The 20,530-nt window shown below is 36.4% G+C and overlaps 1 protein-coding gene across 1 annotated transcript in view; it reads right to left on the reverse strand.

Moving 5' to 3' along the window:
• LOC109085368 (calcitonin gene-related peptide type 1 receptor-like) overlaps positions 1 to 5,591 on the reverse strand; it is a 24,648-nt gene extending 19,057 nt beyond the window's left edge. The window contains exon 1 of the mRNA XM_042750645.1: positions 5,474 to 5,591. The gene's annotated coding sequence lies outside the window, so the exon portion shown is untranslated. The remainder of the gene's footprint in view (positions 1 to 5,473) is intronic.
• Between the last annotated feature and the right edge of the window lie 14,939 nt (positions 5,592 to 20,530).

Consider the following 20,530-nt stretch of genomic DNA (forward strand, 5'->3'; position numbering starts at 1 on the left):
AATGGGCAAGTTAAAGGTGTTTGGAATCACTAGCATAACATTTCTTTTAATATTTAGATATTCACTTTATTTAAATCAAAATAAATAAATCACTGTAACACGTGCCTTCACAGCTAACTGCTTTCACAAATGGAACAAAGTTATAAAACATAAATGTTTAGTATAAAATTACATAAAATAAACGCTAACATTCTAAATAAACAATTACTTTTTTAAAAAATACTACAAAATTAGCAAACTAATGGTGTTTAGAATCGCTTGCCTGATGTTTTGCTGAATATAGAAATATATATATATATATATACTTAAATAGCAATATTTAAATAAATATATTAATTAATTAATTAAATCACTAGCCAATTGCTTTTATAAATTCAGCAATATAATAAAATATATAACTGTTTAATACAAAATTATATAAAATACTATATTATATTATTTAAAATAGACAATTATTTTAACAAGATGTGGAAACAAACGGTTTGGAATTACTAGTATTACATTTTGTTTGATATTTAAATAATATTAAAATAAATAATATAGTTTTATAAAATCTAAAATAAAATCACTGTAACATGGCATCATGCTTATTGCTTTTTATAAATGCAGCAATATAATGAAATGCATTAATGTTTAATATACAATTTTATTATATAAATGCTAATATTCAAAATGAACTATTATTGTATTAAATAATAGACGCGCAAACTACTGGTGTTTGGAAACCCTAACATTATATTATAACTAAGATTTGAATATTAAATACATTTAAATAGTAATATTTGAATATTAAATATACTTAAATATTGAATGTTTAAATAATTTATTCCATATCTGAGCATTTTTATAGCCTGACCGTGTTTGACTGTAGATCTTAAGAAGTTAAAAGAAGATTCTCCTGGTTCCTCATGGAGAAAGTTATTTCTGTTCTGAGGAGCAACAGGAAGCAGAAAGAGAAGAGAGGCCTGACTTCCTGTGCTGAGTTTCCGTCCTGCTCCGTAACATGAGGACAAAAATAAGCCATTGTTGCACCTGCACAAAAGACACGAAACCTCCAAACACCTCAGTGTCCGATCGCTCCGAATCCAGAGGAGATTCCAGAAAACAGGAACGTGATGTTGAGGTGTTAGAGCCGAACCAACACCAAAACCACATCAAACGCAATCCTGATCAATTTACATTCACGCTAATTATACAAATAACTGATAGATTACACCTCTGAAGAGAAACAGCTGATCACGTGCACATCATCTAGTCATACGCCTGTGTGTGTGTGTGTGTGTGTGTGTGTGTGTGTGTGTGTGTGTGTGTGTGTGTGTGTGACGTCCTTTCTTAGTCAAAGATTATATGCTTTCTTATTTTCCCGTTGCTGAGTCCAAAAATAACAGTGTATAACTGGAGGAGAGCCAGAAAACTACAACCAGACCACTGAGAGAAAGAGACCAAACATACACACACACACACTGACACACACTCACAGTCCTTCATTACCTGACACATTAAATATTTAAATTATTTCTACGTAAAACAAACCAGATTTGTACAGCACTCATAATGTGAGTGCTGTTTTTCTGTGCAAAACTCACTGTCACTGCTGGTGGTTGCTATGAGATGTCAGGGTGTTCTGAATGGCAGGGCATTATCAGGGTGTTCTGGTTGGTAGGGCATGGTCTGGGTGTTCTGAGTGGTTGCTAGGGTGTTGTCAGGGTGTTCTGGATGGTATGTCATTGTCAGGGTGTTCTGGATGGTACGGCATTGTCAGGGTGTTCTGGTTGGCGATGTTCTGAGCAGTTACTAGGGCATTATATGGGTGTTCTGAGTGGTAGGGTGTTGTCAGGGTATTCTGAGTGGTTGTTAGGGCATTGCCAGGGTGTTCTGAATGGTAGAGTGTTGTCAGGGTGTTCTGAGTGGTTGTTTTGGCATTATCAGGGTGTTCTGAATGGAAGGGTGTTGTCAGTGTGTTCTGAGTAGTTGTTTTGGCATTTATCAGGGTTGTTTTCTGAGTGGTAGGGTGTTTTTGTCAGTGTGTTCTGAGTAGTTGTTTTGGCATTGTCAGGGTGTTCTGAATAGTAGGATGTTGTCAGGGTGTTCTGAGTGGTTGTTTTGGCATTATCAGGGTGTTCTGAGTGGTAGGGTGTTGTCAGGGTGTTCTGAGTGGTTGTTTTGGCATTGTCAGGGTGTTCTGAATAGTAGGATGTTGTCAGGGTTTTATGATTGGTAGGGTGTTGTCAGGGTGTTCTGAGTGGGTTGTTAGGGCATTGTCAGGGTGTTCTGATAGTAGGGTGTTTTCAGGGTGTTTCTGAGTGGTTGTTTTGGCATTGTCAGGGTGTTCTGAATAGTATCGGGTGTTGTCAGGGTGGTTCTGAGTGGTTGTTTTGGCATTGTCAGGGTGTTCTGAATAGTAGGATGTTGTCAGGGTGTTCTGAGTGGTAGGGTGTTGTCAGGGTATTCTGAGTGGTTGTTCTGGCATTGTCAGGGTGTTCTGAATGGTAGGGTGTTGTCAGTTTGTTCTGAGTGGTTGTTAGGGCGTTTTCAGGGTGTTCTGAATGGTAGGGCTGTTGTCAGGGTGTTCTGAGTGGTTGTTTTTGGCATTGTCAGGTGTTCTGAATAGTAGGAGGGTGTTTTTTTGTCAGGGTTTTATGAGTGGTAGGGTGTTGTCAGGGTGTTGTTATTGGTTGTTAGGGCATTGTCAGGTTGTTCTGAATGGTAGGGTGTTGTCAGGGTGTTCGGGTTGTTAGGGCATTGTCAGGGTGTTCTGAGTGGTTGTGAGGGCATTGCCAGGGTGTTCTGAATGGTAGGGCATGGCCAGGGTGTTCTGAGTGGTTGCTAGGGTGTTGTCAGGGTGTTCTGGTTGGTATGGCATTTTTTAGGGTGTTCTGGATGGTACGGCATTGTCAGGGTGTTCTGGTTGTTAGGGCGATGTCAGGATGTTCTGAGTGGTTACTAGGGCATTGTCAGGGTGTTCTGAGTGGTTGTAAGGGCATTGTCAGGGTGTTCTGGTTGTTAGGGCGTTGACAGTGTGTTCTGAGTGGTTGTTAGGGCGTTTTCAGGGTGTTCTGAATGGTAGGGCTTATCAGGGTGTTCTGAGTGGTTGTAAGGGCATTGTCAGGGTGTTCTGGTTGTTAGGGCCATTGTCAGTGTGTTCTGAGTGGTTGTTAGGGCGTTGACAGTGTGGTTCTGAGTGGTTGTAAGGGCATTGTCAGGGTGTTCTGAATGGCAGGGCATTATCAGGGTGTTCTGGTTGGTAGGGCATGGTCTGGGTGTTCTGAGTGGTTGCTATGGCATTGTCAGAGTGTTCTGGTTGTTAGGGCGTTGTCAGGGTGTTCTGAGTGATTGGTAGTAATGGGGGGAATCATTTAGAGTCTCTTGATTCGATTCAAATTGATTCTCGAATCTGAATAAAATTTCTATCTGATATATACATAGATTTAATTCTAACCTTTAATTTTATGCAACTAAAATTGAAATGGAGCTGAAGCTATAAAGGTGCCTGTCTTTTGCATCATTAAAGGGATAGTTCACCCAAAAATGAAAATTCTGTTACCATTTACTCACCCTCATGTCGTTCCAAACCTGTATGAGTTGCTTTATTATGTTGAACATAAAATAAGATATTTTGAAGATTGCTGGTAATCAAACAGTTGGTGGTTGCCATTGACCTTCCATAGTAAATTTTTTACCTACTATGGAAGTCAATGGCAACCACCAACTGTTTGATTACCAGCAATCTTCAAAATATCTTATTTTATGTTAGTGAGTAAATGATGACAGATTTTTCATTTTTGGGTGAACTATCCCTTTAAAATGTGATTGATTTATGTGAGCGTCACGTTGACAGTCATATTGAATCAAAAGAAGTGATTATTAGCAGGTTTGGATTGGTGGCCGTACGTTTGAATAATATAATATACACCACTGCATTATCAATATTTAGTGATTTTGCCTCAGATAGATATGCCATTATAGATCCTGTCTGTGATCTGTTGAGCCAAATGAGAGCTCTTGCCCTGAAACGACTGTGAAATCTCCCTATATAGAGACCAGCAGCCAAGAAAACACATCTGGAACACTCAAAATATAGCATGAATCAGCATCTAAAGCAGACTGAGGTTCTGTTCCAAACCCTAGTGAGCTCCCTACATTAGCTGCATGCTAACTCAAATCAAAGCGCATTAGTAAAGCTGATGCGATTCATGTGAACAAATGATTCCCACAGACATCAGCACACACAATAGTCTACCAGCATAAAAATATAAAACAAAAATAAATAATAAATAAAACAAATATATATTGCGTACAACAGTCCATGTTTAATTAGACTGAACTGTTTTCCACCAATAATTTGACTTTTCTTACCAAATTCTATTTATAATCATAATTCTATCAGACATAAATGATGTATAAACTAGTATTGAATTATTATAAAAATTTATAATCAACATTTCTCTCCTTTTTTTCCACTGTAGTTACAGTGCATTATAAGATTACCTTGCTATGTGAAATTTGGCCAAAGTAAGGCACCGCAATCGGAGACCTGCCTGTGATGCCTTAAAATACATCCTATTTAGGCTGCACACTAGTTTTTGGAACAGAACCACATTGTTAAGATATAAAGGTAAATTCTATGCTTGTAATGACTAGAAAGAACACCTTGGCAACCACAGTGCATTGTTAGGGGGAGTTGCACGTCTTCAGAAATCTAGTTTGTTAGATTAAAGCCACAAAGTAAACTCACAAATTGAGTTCAGCTCTTTGGAGGCTGTGAAAGCTGTGGTGTAAAACTCACAAACCCTATTAATACACCAAACAGCTGCCTGGCAGGGCAACATGTCCCAGAAGCACAGGGAGGGCACCGTGCCCTCTGACACTTGTGAAGCCTCTTTAGTGCCCTTGAAAGTGGACGCGGCTGAGAGGTTCACCACAGAGTCTTCAACACAGCCAGACTGACCACAAAACAATAACAGTCACTAACAGCAGCACGACAATGAGCCATTAATATTAAAATAATGCACTCTCTATCTCTGTAAGATATATACTGTAAGCATATTATATTAGCAGCCTTATTTTTAACTTGCGATGTAAAAAACGCTGAATAGGCTGCAGTTGCTAATTAACAAATAAATTCATAATGTTATAAAATCGATGTTAAATTAGTTGTCACATCACTTTTACATTTTTAAGACATTTTAAAATGATACTCATATACCATGATATTTAAAGGGTCCCTGCCATTTGCTAAAAATCATCTAAGCATCTAGTATTCATGTAAAGAAAATGTAAAAACTGTTCTGCACCAAATACCAAATACATTCAACACGTTATTAATTTTGTTTTTTAGTTTTGGTTTATTTTATGATTTATTTCTTACTTTGTTTGTTAATGAAAACGACGAGAGGATAGAATTAAAGAGCATAGAAAGTAACCCCAGATGAGAAAGGAGAGGATATGATAGAAAAGCAGTGAAGTTCAGTACCGTTCCGGGCGTGTTTGGTCCTCGAGAGCGTCTGAAGATCTGCGGCTCTCGGGCGGCTTTGGGCGCGCGTCTCCGCCCCTCAGACACCTGGATTCATCATCTCTCCCAAATACATCACATTTACATAATTATCAATATCAGCTATTTCATTTATTATAGTTTATTTTAATTTGTTGTTGTTAAATGTTTATGGGGTTTTTAAGTGTTGTTGGAGTATTTAGTTGTGTTTGTAGTATAGCGTGACCTGCTGTCAAAATGCGGCTAGTGATCTTACACTCACAATCAGTAAGATTCAAAACTACACAAATAATTAAATAAAATATCATACAAAACAACAACCAATGATTAAAAGGCGATACAGTGCAGGCAAAAACACTGTTTTTTCAGACTTAATACACCTTTAAATGTTTCTTTTATTATACTTTATCTATTTCTGTCTGTAGATTCCTATTATAATACATATCTGTTGGCTGTTTTCTCAAAATGAGATTTTTCTCCTGCAATGAGCCAACACTTACACACACACACACACACACACACACACACACACACACACACACACACACACACACACACACACACCAAACTTTACAGTTTTATTACTATCTATATTCTGAAGGTTTTGTTCACATTGGCTATAATTTGCCTAGTTTTATATATTTTATATCTTGTTTCTAAAAAAAATAAAAAAATAAAAAAAATAATAATGTTGTTTTCTTGCGTGATTTTTGATGGGGTTTTTTATCAGGGAATGATAAAAAATAAATTTCCAAAATCCCCTCTGTTTTAAAACCTTTGAGTCTAATATGGTCAACAAAATTAAACAAGCAACTTAGTAACCTGGCTTGGTTCCGGTTCTTGGTGTCTGGTTCTTGGTTCTGGTTCCAGTTCCCGGTTCCGGTTCTTGGTTCTGGTTCTTGGTTCTGGATTAAAAAAAAAAAAAAAAGTCGATACAAACCAAGTGATTCGGAGCACGTATCACGGATCTTTCTATTTGCAAAATGATTCGCCAATCAACTCCGAAATCCCGATCTAATTCGAATGATTCACAAGACACGATCCGAACGGATCATTTAGCTGATTCGGAGCATGCCAGTTTGAGTTTGGAATCAAGCGTAAATGACTCTAAATGACTCTCTTTTAGTACATATGTTTTACACGACCACTCGCTAGTTTTATGACATAACAGCAATCAAAAAACCATTATTATGTTTCGAAATAAAATGTCTATATTCCAGTTCAAAGACAACATTCCAAATCAAATCTAGGAACATATTCAATGGTGGTGATTTACTGCTACCTAGTGAAACTCAATTAATTTGATGAGCTGTAGCTCAAATACATGTTAGATGCAAATATTATTGTGAGATTATGATCGAATTTGGAGCTAAATTTGAAATAGTTTACCCAGATACAATTCAGTTTAATATAGAAAATCAGCTGAACAGCACCAATCTTTCTTTCCATGTTCTATGAGAGCAAGTGAATTTTCCGTTTATCAGTGGCTTATTGTAATACATATTTGAAGAAAAGATTAGTTGTAGGCTATCTGATTGTTTGAGTGAGTTTCTAGATGTGTCAATGTAGGAAAGAGTGAATGTGGAGAAACAATGAACACAAAAAGAACACAAGCGCACACACACACGCTGTGTAAAGCCACCCAAGTTTAGTTTAGTTTAATTGATTTAAAGTATATATCTCGCTATGTGAATTTCCCTTGGCAGTAAACACCCTCAATATCCCTCTAAGGTCAGCGAACGGACACGTGCGGAGCTGAGAGAAGTTTTATATGGAAAATCTTTATTGGTTGTGACTTCAGAGCGTTTGGTGTCGTTTAGCGTGTTTGTGGCTTGATTTATTCAGATCAAAGCTGATATAGCAAAGACGATTCAAAGCACATTTATTCAACACAGATTAGAGATAATTAACACAATTAAACAGCTGTGATGAGAAACTTCTGCTGGCTCACTTTTCATTCATTCAGGTGTTTGTTCAGTTAAGGTACAGTGTGAATGCAAACATAACTTAATTGAAAGACACAAAGGCACTTTATCAAATATAGCACATAGACAAGGCTGGTTTTATAATAAATAATTAAATAAACACACTGAAGGCAAGGTTCAGATTTAGTGCATTGTGGTAAAAAGCGTTGGGTTTAATATGTTTGTTCGTGTTGTTTCCCTCCGTTCAGAACCCTCAAAGCTTCAAGCATGGCATCTATGGGGAAATATGGGCATCTGTTTTCCTGGTCATGTGACATTGTGTTTGTTCCACCATATGATGAGAACACACACACACACACACACACACACACACACACACACACACACACACACACACACACCACATGTTCCGCTCTTTGGTTGTTTCCTAACATAATCAGATAGATTCTTAATTGAGATAAACACAGTCTGATAAGAAAGAAAAAGGCAATTTGTTTTCAACCTAAAATGATAACCTAAAACTGTTTTATAAGTCTTTTGATGTGCAGATTGTTTTATTAAGTCATGGCAGGATTATAGTCGAACTAAAACTACAACCCATAAAAACATGTTTGTTACTTGAAATTTTTTTTTAAATGAAACTTGAATAAAATTAATTGACAAATTAAAAAAAAAACTTGTTGTTGCCAAAGCAGCATTTCTTTTTTAGTTTTCATTTAGTTTAACCTATTTAAAATAATAATAATAATTGCAATAATAATAATAATAATAATCTTTAATTTAAAACAGACAGCAACACAGCCACACACAGCACAAAATAACTAAAGTTTTTAAATGAAAATTAAAATAGAAAATATTAAAGAATGTTAGTTTTAGGTTTACTTTTTTTTTAGTTTTAGTTATAATTTATTGCTCGGACCTTGGCCTTTGGGACATACAACAACCAGTACACTACAATTCAAAATATGAATAAAATGATTAAAATCACTTCAAATGATATTAAAATCTTTGAAGCTAGCATTAAAAAAGAAGATTCAAAACTAATCTATTCACTCTAATGAGATTTCTCTCTCTGTTGTGTCATGTTAGGTGTGTTGTAAGTGGTGTGTGGTGTGTTCGCTGCGTGTGTGTGTGCTGATTGCCCCCTGAAGGTCAGAGTTTATTGAGGTCAGGCCTGTAATTGCTTTCAGTGGTTTGGCTCAGGGCACTGAAGTGACCCTTTGACGCCGTCTCTCTATAGTCCATTCAGTAGTACCACCGCAGGTATCAGCGTCTGATTTAATAACTGAGGTAATATAATCTGACTATAACTTTTATGCTGGCTGCTGTGAATGGAAGCAGTTGGTTTAGCCGAGCACTATTATGTTGTGCAGGTAAAAAATAATAATTTGAAAGATAATGCTCACAGGAGGCGTGCCATTTTAGTTTTGATCAAAAATACAGTAAAAAATTGTGAAAGATGTATTCTAAGCTAAATCATCGTTTTCTAGGTGAAGCTGTCTTGTTAAAACTGTAAATTTATTTTCTGTGATGTGCAGCTGTTATTTTCAGCAGCATTACTCCCCAGTACTTCCAGTGTCACATGAATCCTTCAAAAATCCAGTCTCAATATGTATGATTTGCTGCTCGAGAAAACATCTCTGATTATTTATTCAATGTGTGAATAATAAACAATAGTTTCCTGAAAACCACGATACACTAACCATTCAAAAAGTTTTGGGATAAAATGAAAAAAACAAAAAACAAAAAAAACTTTTTTTTCATTTTTTTTTAATTCCGCTGTAGATATTTAGTAAAAAAAAAGCACATTAAATTGATCAAAGTGCGAGTAAAGATATTTATAATGTTACAAAATATTTATTATTTTCGAATAAATGCTGTTTCTTTTGAACTTTCCTATTCATCCTGTGGAATCCTGAAAAATAAAATGTATCACGATTTCCACAAAAATAGTGTGCGGCAACAACTGTTTGTTCAACACTGATAATAATAAAAATGTTTTGTTGAGCAGCAAAATCATCATATTAGAATGTTTGCTGAAGATCTGTGACACTGAAGACTGGAGTAATGATGCTGAAAATACAGCTGTTGGCATCACAAGACATACTAACATTTCACAGAAAACAGAGAAGGGGGATTATAGAAGAACAGCTTGTTATTAGATTAGAATAATATTTGAATCAAATAAATGCAGCCCATAGTGAGCAGCAAGAAACTTTTTTTTCAAAAACATTCATAGATTCCAAGTTTTTTTTGACGGCGGTAAAAATCAGCGGTGCATGTCCCCATAAAATGGAGTACCCCATATTTCAAAAACATTAATAGATTCCAAAGTTTTGACTGGTAAAAACATGGTAAAAATGGACTACCACATACTCTTCAGAAGTGTTTATTCTGTTTCCTTCATAAGAGCACAGGGAAGGCCATGTCCCATGATAAGAGAGAGAGAGTAGAGAGGAGAGAGAGAGAGAGAGAGAGAGAGAGAGTTGAGAGAGAGAGTTTAGATTTTTAGAGAGAGAGAGAGAGAGAGAGAGAGAGGGTAAAAGGGAGGAAGGGGGGAGAGGGAGGGAGAGAGAGAGAGAGAGAGAGAGAGAGAGAGAGAAACAGCTAACAACAAAACACAATCCATCTTAGTTTCTAAAATCCATTACAAAAACAACAAATTGTATTATTCAACACAACTTGCAAAAATAAATCATCATTTATAACAGTGCACAAAGCATCTTCATGATTCCATACATCTTTAAAACCCCTCAATATTATTCATTAATTTATAAAACAGAAATTCATGTCTTATTCTTGCTTTAACTAAACTTCTGAATGTGCCATCAACATCATTTCCTTCCTTCCCTTCTACTTTTTTTTCCTCTAGTTAGAACGCATTGCCGCCTTTGCTTGGCCAACAATAAAAATTTAATAAACGCCCCTTTTTTTCTACTTTCTTTCCAATATTTAAAACCATAGACCAAAACCAACATTTGAAAAGACAACCTTGGAAACCTACAAAATTTCTCTTTCTTGAAGTCTTACCAAAAAGACAATTCAATCTATTACAATACAAGAAACAGTGGAATATCGCTTTCTCTATTTTCACAAAAAGGGCACTTACTTTCAACACACCGATTAATATATACTTACAAAAGCATTCACAGCAACAATTCCATGTAAGAGTTTCCATTGCAAGTCTCCTGTAATTTTGGTCAATGGTGGTTTGTACAATATTCTCCATTCTGGTTTACAATTTTATCAACCCCAAAATGTGATTTCCAAGTGATATCCTTTTTACTCTTGAGCTTATCCTTATTCAACACTTTTACACTCATCTCATAAAGTTTCTTTCCCCCAGCTGAGCTGTATTTCCAAACTCTCTTGCTCTCATATCATTAAGCATTGTGTGAGAGAACTCTTCCTCTGCAATATCCGGTGATACATCCATATTTGGAAAAAAATCATTGTTATCAGGTACACAACCATTATTATATCCCATTATTAACCTCATCTCTTCTTCAGTTAAGTGTCTTCAACTCAGGTCCAAAGAAACCTCAATTATCCCTCCTTGATTTTTATTCCTAGACACACACTGTGCAGTTGCATCAACTCTGTGTCAAAGTTGCATCCGCGAAACATCCAACAGTTGCCCCAGGGGTGACCACTTTCGCGATTTATCAAGCCTTGGGTTATTCGGAGAGAAAATCTTTTCACCGATGTCCAATCTTGCTTCTAGCACTAAAGGTTCCAGCCAGGAGCCAAAACAAAGACAATGCAAGGTGTCTTCCTTGATATTTTCAAAAAAACCCCCATGCTTTCAAAAACACTATAATAAATACCGCAATGGTAGTCTTTTCAAGTCTTTATCCACACACTGAGATCCAAAAAGATTTTTATGAAGTCCCATTCCCCCAAATCTACTCCAATATGAGAGACTTGTACCAGCCTTCCATGTATTATTCTCACCATAAAGGAACTTTTATGAACAAACTGCAACCTGAAAGCTGCTTTTCTTACTTTCCAGGTGTGATAAGCCTTAATCCCCTTCATCTTTTGGTAAAAACAAAAACACATTGTGGAAACCCAGTGCAATCTTACTCCAGAAAAAAAATCAACCATTAAGCTTGTATTTTATTTAATAATAACAACCCCTAGGTGGTCTGGCAGTTAGTCGATGCCACAGGGTCAATGCACTAAATTGTTAATTATAAGTGTACTCTATATGACATTCTGGGTAGTAGCCATTTCCACCTTTTAATTTTCTTCAATCATTTCTACTACCCCTTCCTAGCGTTTTTTTTTTTTTTTATAGCGTTCCTTCCATCAACAAAAGACTCCTAAATAATTTGATCCCACCTGAAACCCACTTGCACACCTAGCCTTGGTAACAGCAATTTTCCCTCCTCCACCCACCTATTATTTCTACAGCACATTTAATTCCAATTTACTTTTGCTGATGATAATTTTCCATACCCCCTCCACAACCATTTTCATTCCTTCTATACATCATCTTTTCCAGTAATAATAACATTACGCCATCTGCATATTATGCAGACAAATTATAATTTCTAGTTCACCACATGTAACACCCATTAAAAGCTTTTCAATTTGAGAGTAAAAATGGCTCGATTGATATAGAATTATAACATCCCCGAGTAGGGGAACACCCCCTGTCTTATCCCCCCCTGTTAACTCCAAAGGCAGCACTTAAACCACCATATTGACCTTTACAATACCTTCAATGTCACTATATAAAATCCCAATTAAAATCATTGATAAATCCAGAGGAAAACCAAAACTCTTTGAAACCTTCCATAAGTACTCTCCTTCTTCTGTGCCTACTGAATCAAGGCTTCTCCTGGTCTAACTAAATGAGACCAAAATTTTGACCTGCCACTTCGCCACATCAAAACATCTCTGATTAAGCAATGTTATCAATTATCTTTCAGGCACACAATATGACTGATCCTTAGTGCATTATTTGCTCCATCACTTTCTTTAAACGAGATTTACAAAGTTTGGATAAATATTTTAAATCAACACATAAAAGAGATACTGGTCTCCACTTTTTACTCTCTTCAAGTCTCCCCTTCTTGCAACACAAAGCATACCTGCATGCCTACAACTTAAAGGTAATTTCTCTTTGCATGCTATATCACAAACAACTCAAAAATCACTACCTATGATGCCCTAATAGCTTTATATAGGAACCCTACTGTGAGACCATCAATCTCCTGGAGCTCTATTATCCATACTGCAAAAAAGCCTCATATAACTCCTCCTCAGTAAATTGTAGCTACCACTTTCACCTTATCAGTCTCCCCTACTTCATGTAAATCACTCAGGAAATCGGCCACACAATTGTCTATCTCCTTCCTCCACATATTCATCTCTTATATATAGCTGCCTCATAGAACTCAAATACCCTCCTCATTTATCTGATGCTTCTTCAATTTAGCTCCTGGGTCCATTAGCATCTTTTAGGCAATGAATAAATCATTTCAGCTTTCATTCTTTTCTCTTCTCTAAACCAAAAAACTTCTCAAGGAGCATCCATCTCAGAAAAAAAACCCTGGAACCAGATCTACCTTAAGGCACCTTGTAGCTTTTATATCCCAAACAAATTTTCCAAGACATTTTTTTTTCTTTTTAAAAATCTAAAATACTCATTTTTCCCAGCGCGTGCTACTTCAATCAAATCTGAATTCCCAATAATATCATTTTCTACAATCACCTTTATCTTTTTTGGCTATGCTCCTTGTGTGACATTGAAATGGTATTGCTTACACAACTGTTGTATTTGTAGAGTTTTTTCCCAATTTCCCAACTATAGTTGCATGCTTGAAAACATACTCTTTTTTCCATTTTTCCAAAAAAAACCCAAACACTCTTAAATGTAAATCTTCCAGCAAACACTATTAAAAATCCAATATGCACTCTTCTTTTCTTTTTTAAAAATTCTATAAAAAATACTAGTAGCTGTCACTTCCATTAAAATAGATCAGAAAACAAAACATAAATAATATGTGATAATACAACATGATCTCATAACTTGTAACTGATGTCTAAAACAATATACCCCATCTAATCTTGCCATAGATAGCAACAAATTATCTTTTACATGTGTCCATGAATATTGTCTAACATCATTTTACCATTTAACTCCCCCCCTCCACACATCTACTGAAATCATTTGTTTGCACAAGACGAGATTAATGACTTTCTTGAAGCTGTGTGTGTGGGTCCAAACACTTCTGTCAATGCCATTCACCGCACTAAAATCCCCCAAGCAAGATGAGATAATGTTCAGGATCACAGTCTTGCAATACTAGTTAAAGTCTCTAAAAATTCCATTCTTTCAACTACAATACAGGAGCATAAACATTTATTAAAGTGAAATGAAACTTCTTATCATATTTTGCAATAACCTTTAAAAGCCTTTCACCACCTCTACTGCTAAGATATCGGGAGGAGATTCCTGCAAAAAAATTCCAACACCAGCACTTTCTACATTAGTTTTATGACTTAGAACTACAGTTCCATTCCATTCTTTTTTTCCAATCCACTTCTATTAAAATAATCACTTATGTGTGTCTTTGTGCAAAAAGCTTATATCAACATTTTTAATTTGCATCATTTGAAAAACTGATTTCTTTCCTTATATCTCTTGCTCTATTTAAATTTTGTGTGGTTACTTTCTTTTAAATCAATAATTAGAAGAAAACACCAACTTAAAACCAGCCAAGCTTTTTGGCAACATCATAGTTATCCATTTTACTTACCAACACCATCACCCAATTTTTCTGGCTACACGACTTTTTGTACTATCTTTTTAGACTGTGTATATAATCCTGACTGGATAAACATCCTCACCTCTCTGCTTCATCAAGAATTTAGCCGACCAATAAATAGCTCAACATCAGGAAAAAAAAAAAATCAGTAGCTACCACATTTCTTTTTACCTTTTGTGCAACTCAAAATTTTGCACTCTTTCCAAACTATATCCACTCTCCATCCTTCCTTCATGTCCCATTAATTTACCAACTTCTGTCTCCATAACTAAAACAGACGAATCATCAGCAGAAGAATCATCATCTGACGCTTCATCTGTAACAATTCCTCTTTTGTCTTTTATTACTCTGATCTTTCCTCCTGGAGTGCTTTATAGACTTTGAACCCTTTTCACTCTTGTCAGCTTCTTCTTTTACCACTGGAACTTTTAAAACATAAGCACCTCCTCATCTATTATTAATCCTTCCTCATCTAAATCGATTTCTGAATGTTCATTTGCTTCCCTACTTTGTGACGCGTTTCAGCTTCTATAATATCACTGTCTTAACCTCACTCTCCTTTCTTCCTCCTTCTACACTTCCCTTCCATTTCCCATTTTCTTGGGATTCTAACAGTCGACTCTCTATTATTACTTTGATGCGCTCGGTTTTCCGACTCTGACCCATTAGCCGACACCACACACACCAGCCCCTCTTTCTTTGGCGCCACTTGTTTGCGCTTTCATCCTGTACATCACTCTGGAAGGAGCTAAACCTGCTCAGGACACATGAACGAGCTGCCCCTTGCTGAGCATCGAAAGTGCATTTCCCATTGTTTTAGCTTGTAGCAAAATATACACCAAACCCTTCAACTTAAACCCCAACACACAATGTTCAGTTCTTCCGTACTGTTTTTTCAAAATCATATAAAGTTGCTCTCTTTGAAAGAAACAAACATGTTTCAGAAGAGAGAGACTTCTAACCCTACTGGTATCTTCTTTATTGCCGAGACAATTTGTCCATGTCTTTGTAGTCTACGCTCAATTATCTCTCATCGCTTATGAACGGAGGCACATTAGAAAGAACAACCCTCCTCGTGAGGATTTACATGCCGGAAAAACCTGGAAAGTATTCTTCTCTCTAATAACTACCCCCTCGTTTAACAACCAGATCAACTTTCTCAACTGTTTCCCAAGAAGATTACCACAGCACTATTCATCCTTGCTGCCGACTTTATGCAAGCTTATATTCTACCATATCTCTTTCCTTACAGCCAAACTACATTCCCTCAACTGAATATTCCACGCCGACTGAGATGGTATCACCATGCCTGCCACTGCACCAGCGCTATGCTCAAAAAAAAAAAGAGGTACTCACACCCAAAATAATATTTCTTAAACACCACTCCTAAATGTAAAATCACCTTATTTACGCCAATCCACACAAAGAAAGCCAGAGCACGAGTCACTGAAGGCTGATAAAGTTAGAAAGAACAGTATCACTTCACCACGCTCTCAACCACCTCACGCACTTCGCTACAACGGTGCATGCGCAACACAGAGAGAGAGAGAGAGAGAGAGAGAGAGAGAGAGAGAGTATAGACAGAGAGAGAGAGAGAGAGAGAGAGAGAGAGAGAGAGAGAGGAGAGAGAAAACCTAAAAACACACGAGAGAGAGAGAGAGAGACAGAGAGAGAGAGAGAGAGAGAGAGAGAGAGAGAGAGAGACAGACAGAGAGAGAGAGAGAGAGAGAGAGGGTGTTTAAAGATAACTCCTCTGTTCCTCTCTCACACACTCACACAGATCTGCTCGGATCCGGCTGTTCTTCTCTCTGATTTAGCCGTCAGCACAGAGCTTCTGTAGTCCATGAGGAGAGATAGAGACAGACAGCATGCATCAGCGTCAGTCTGAAGGTCAGTGTGTGTTTGTGTGCGTCACTGTGCATCGTCTTTCTTGTCGCTTCGCTTCTGACTACAAATCCATGTTTTTGTAGTATTTTTACATTATCGCTTTTGCTGCTCAGAAGTTTCTCAGGAAACTTTTGGAGATGAATTCCCTGCCCCTGCCATGTAAGTAATAAAGTACAGAGTATATATAGAGTAATAAAAAAAGGCCAATTAGTTGTCATACAGTAAGAGTACAGAGCTATATAATATTTCTGGGATTGCGAAGCTTAGACTCTGAGTTTTGAGCACAGATTGCAAGGACTGTATGCGATCTTTTATTCTGATAACTATGAAAAAACTTATTTCGTTATATAAATGTATATATATGAAAACATGAAAGCTGAACGAAAAATATTTCAGGCTAATTGCTTAGGGAGCATTTCTAATTTTAATTTAAAAGTACTAAAAACTAAAACAAACACATAAAATCTAATATAAATATACAAGCATTTTTTAAAGTGACAAATTAAGCAAAAAACATGCAGCACAGAATAATTCAAACTTTAGCTACAATTTAAATAAAACTATATATACGCATTTTAAAGAATTAAAAATAAAAACATGAAGCAAAATGACTAAACCTTTAGTTAAAATTTAAATAAAACTATATATACACAATTTAAAGAATTAAAAATTACAAAAACATGCAACAAAATGACTAAAACTTTAGCTAAAACTATATATATAAACACATTATTAAAAAATTAAAATTACAAAACATGCAACAAAAAATTACTAAAACTTTGACTAAAAATTAAAACAATTATTAAAACAATACAAATTATAAAATATTCTAAAATAATAACAAAAACTGTAATAGCGTCTCAATGATCCTGACCTGAGATAACTGTGATCAGGAAACGAAAGTCTCCATTCAGTCTCATTGCTGTCTATGAGAAATAACTCAGACATTAAGAGTTCTCAGTAGATTTAGTAGAGACTGACTTACCGTTTCAGAGGAGAAGCACGGGATCTCGTGTTAAACTCTGCTGAGTTCAAAGTGAATCAGTTCGTTTGAGTGTGATTCGGCTGAACTGATGTGTGAACAGTGTGTTTGGTGGCTTTCCATTACGTTCTCCAGAGAAGCGTGTTGCATCAGATGCAACACAATCACTGACATGTGTGTTGTGCATCGTCTGAGTTATATTATACTGATAAAATATTAGGTGCACCAAAAGCCTAAATGTGTGTTTGCATTCTATAACACATTTATATATATATATATAAACATTCCATTTTAGAATTTTGCAACCAATACGGGAATGTTACTTTTGAATGTTCTCTGACTGTTCTAAAACAAGTAGTAAACATTTAAAAAAAACTGTTACAAAACATCCTAAAAAAAATTAGAACAGTATTTAAAGGTTTCAGGGGTGTAAAAAAACGCTCCATGTATTTTTGTACAATGTTTTTCTGCAAACGCCTAGAGAGAACATTATTAAAGACCCAGCTAACAATAATATGTTCTAAGAATATTTCATTGTTATAAAAAGTGTTATTTCTGAACGCTCTTCCTAAAAAAGTTCAGAGAACATTCAAAAATAACACTTTTATAACTTAATGGGAATGTTATCTAACAATAGCTGTCATGTTTATCACTGTAAAAAATGATTTTCTTCCTTAGTATTTTTGTCTTGTTTTGTAGTATAAATATCTACAAATTCTGTTAAGTAAACTGACTTAAGATATTATGTCTCGTTTTCTGAAATCATCCAAATTTTGTTCGTTTTTGCTTAAAACAAGTAAAAATATCTGCCAATGGGGTCAGAAAAATAGTCTTGTTTAGCCTTTGAACTAAGATTATTCTTCTTACCCCACTGGCAGATATTTGTGCAAAATTTGGATAATATTTTCAGTCATTTTACTTGTCAAGTAAACGCATACTAGAAAACAAGACAAAAATACTAATGAAGAAAATATTTTTTGCAGTTGTAAATAAAGCTTAGATTATGTTTGATTCACACTAATTTCAAAAGCAGAGTGAGTTTTAATGAAGTTTAAAGCCCCATTGATGTCCATTGTAACTCTAAATGTGATTTCTGAGTGAACGCATCACAGACGCCTCCCTTAAACTCTCGCATTGTATCGAACCCAGAACAGTTTCTCTTTGTTTGTATCGCGGTAGAGAACGCTTCCCATCTAACTCTTGATTAACAGGAGTCTTTGATCCACAATGTGGCCCCCCAAACTCCTGATAATGGCTGGGTCGATCCTGTGTGCTGGATTTCACAGGAGAAACTGTCAATCAAACTCATCCGATGGCTTCCAGCTCTTATCCCGCTGACCCCAGCTCAGGTCACCGGTCTCTGAACCGTGTGACCTCGCTGACCCCAGAGCTAGTCGGGACGGTTCGTGTCCGGCCGCTGTCGCTGCCCCCGGGCGTGTCTGAAGAGGGACGTGACATCGAGGGCTTGTTCAAATATCGCCAACACGGTCCTGTCCTGCCTCATCTTCGTGGTGGGGATGGTGGGGAACGCATGCGCTGCTGAGGATCATCTACCTCAACAAGACCATGAGGAACGGCCCGAACGCCCTGATCGCCAGCCTGGCGCTGGGGACTCTCATCTACATCGCCATCGACATCCCCATCAACGTCTATAAGGTGACCAACCAATCAGATCACTGCATCACGTGTGTGTGTTTATTAGAGATAATTCGCCACAAATCCTGATTGCCATTGCAGCAGTGGTCAGACTTATTCCTGACAGCGGTCCGCCCAACACTCATCACACATTCAATCACACACACACACACACACACACACACACACACACACACACACACACACACACACACACACACACACACTGTTATGAAGATAAAAAGCGCTTCATTGGATTTGTCTTTAAACATATCATACACAGGAAGTGAAGATATGTTTTAACAGTCTGTGTGTGTGTGTGTGTGTGTAATAATGTAATGTTTAGTAATGATGTAATAATCAATGGCTAATGTGTGTTCGTGTGTGTGTGCTGTAGCTGCGGCGATAGGGCGGTGGCTCGCCGATGACAGTGTGTCGGTCTGTTTCTGTGCAAACTGATGCCATTTCTCTACAGAAAGCGCCACAGTCGGAATAACGATTTTCTCAATACAGCATGCACGCGCTCAGTGTGGACAGGTAACACACACACACACACACACAAACACTCACTCAAACACACACACACACACACACACACACACACTCAAACACACACACACACAAACACTCACTCAAACACACACACACACACACACACACACACACACACACACACACACTCAAACACACACACAAACACTACCTCACTCAAACACACACACACACACACACACACACACACACACACACACACACAAACACACACACACAACACTCACATACACTCAATTTTTTGAGATTTATATAATTTCTCCATTGATGTGTGGTTTGTTAGGAGGACAATATTTGTCTGAAATACAACTATTTGAAAATCTGGAATCTGAGGGTGCAAAAAAATCTAAATATTGAGAAAATCATCTTTAAAGTTGTTCAAATGAAGTTCTTAGCAATGCATATTACTAATTAAAAATGAAGTTTTGATATATTTATGGTAAGAAATTTACAAAATATCTTCATGGAACATGATCTTATCTTAATATCCTAATGATTTTTCGCATAAAAGAAAAATGTATAATTTTGACCCATACAATGTATTGTTAGTTATTGCTACAAACATATCTGTGCTACTGATGACTGCTTCTGTGCTGCAGGGACACATTTTGGGAACATTTCTTTTTTAATGTTCTCTGAACGTTCTGAAACAAGTAACATTTAGAAAGCGTTACATGAACATCCAGTTAAAACATTTAAACAAACCAAAAACACATCCTTCAATGATGTGTAGAAATCTTAATAAGTTTGAGATATATTAATGTTTTTTAGTGTTGGTGGTAACATTTTGAAAACATTGTTAAAAACAATATAAAGTTTAATGAACGCTTTATTAATGTTACTGGAAGAAAGTTTGATAGTTTAAAAAAAAAAAAAAATATAAAGTACGCTCTGGAGAACTTTTCCTTGCTAGCTTTTCTATCTGTTTATATTTAGCACCTGCTTGATGTAAGCCGGTTTGGATTCACAAACACAATGTTTACAGTAAAAAACTTTGCTTTCAGTCTTGCGCCTGTGTTTTTCACTGCAACTTTCTCTTCGCTAACATTTCAGTCTCGGTACAGAAATGTACACCGGAGCCATGAGAGAAGAGCTTTTATGGGGTTTTGAATAACTGTGTGTGTGTGTATGAGATATATCAAGAAAGAGAAGGTTTGTAGCAAAGGTGTTTGCAACATAAGAAAACGTGTTTGTGATATTTTGAATGCAGGTGTATGGATCAGATTGTATTGCGTGAAACCAAAATTCAAAAACATGAAGTATAATTATATTGCAATGT

The sequence above is a fragment of the Cyprinus carpio genome, chromosome B23, assembly GCF_018340385.1.
Source record: "Cyprinus carpio isolate SPL01 chromosome B23, ASM1834038v1, whole genome shotgun sequence".
NCBI classification, from domain to species: domain Eukaryota; kingdom Metazoa; phylum Chordata; class Actinopteri; order Cypriniformes; family Cyprinidae; genus Cyprinus; species Cyprinus carpio.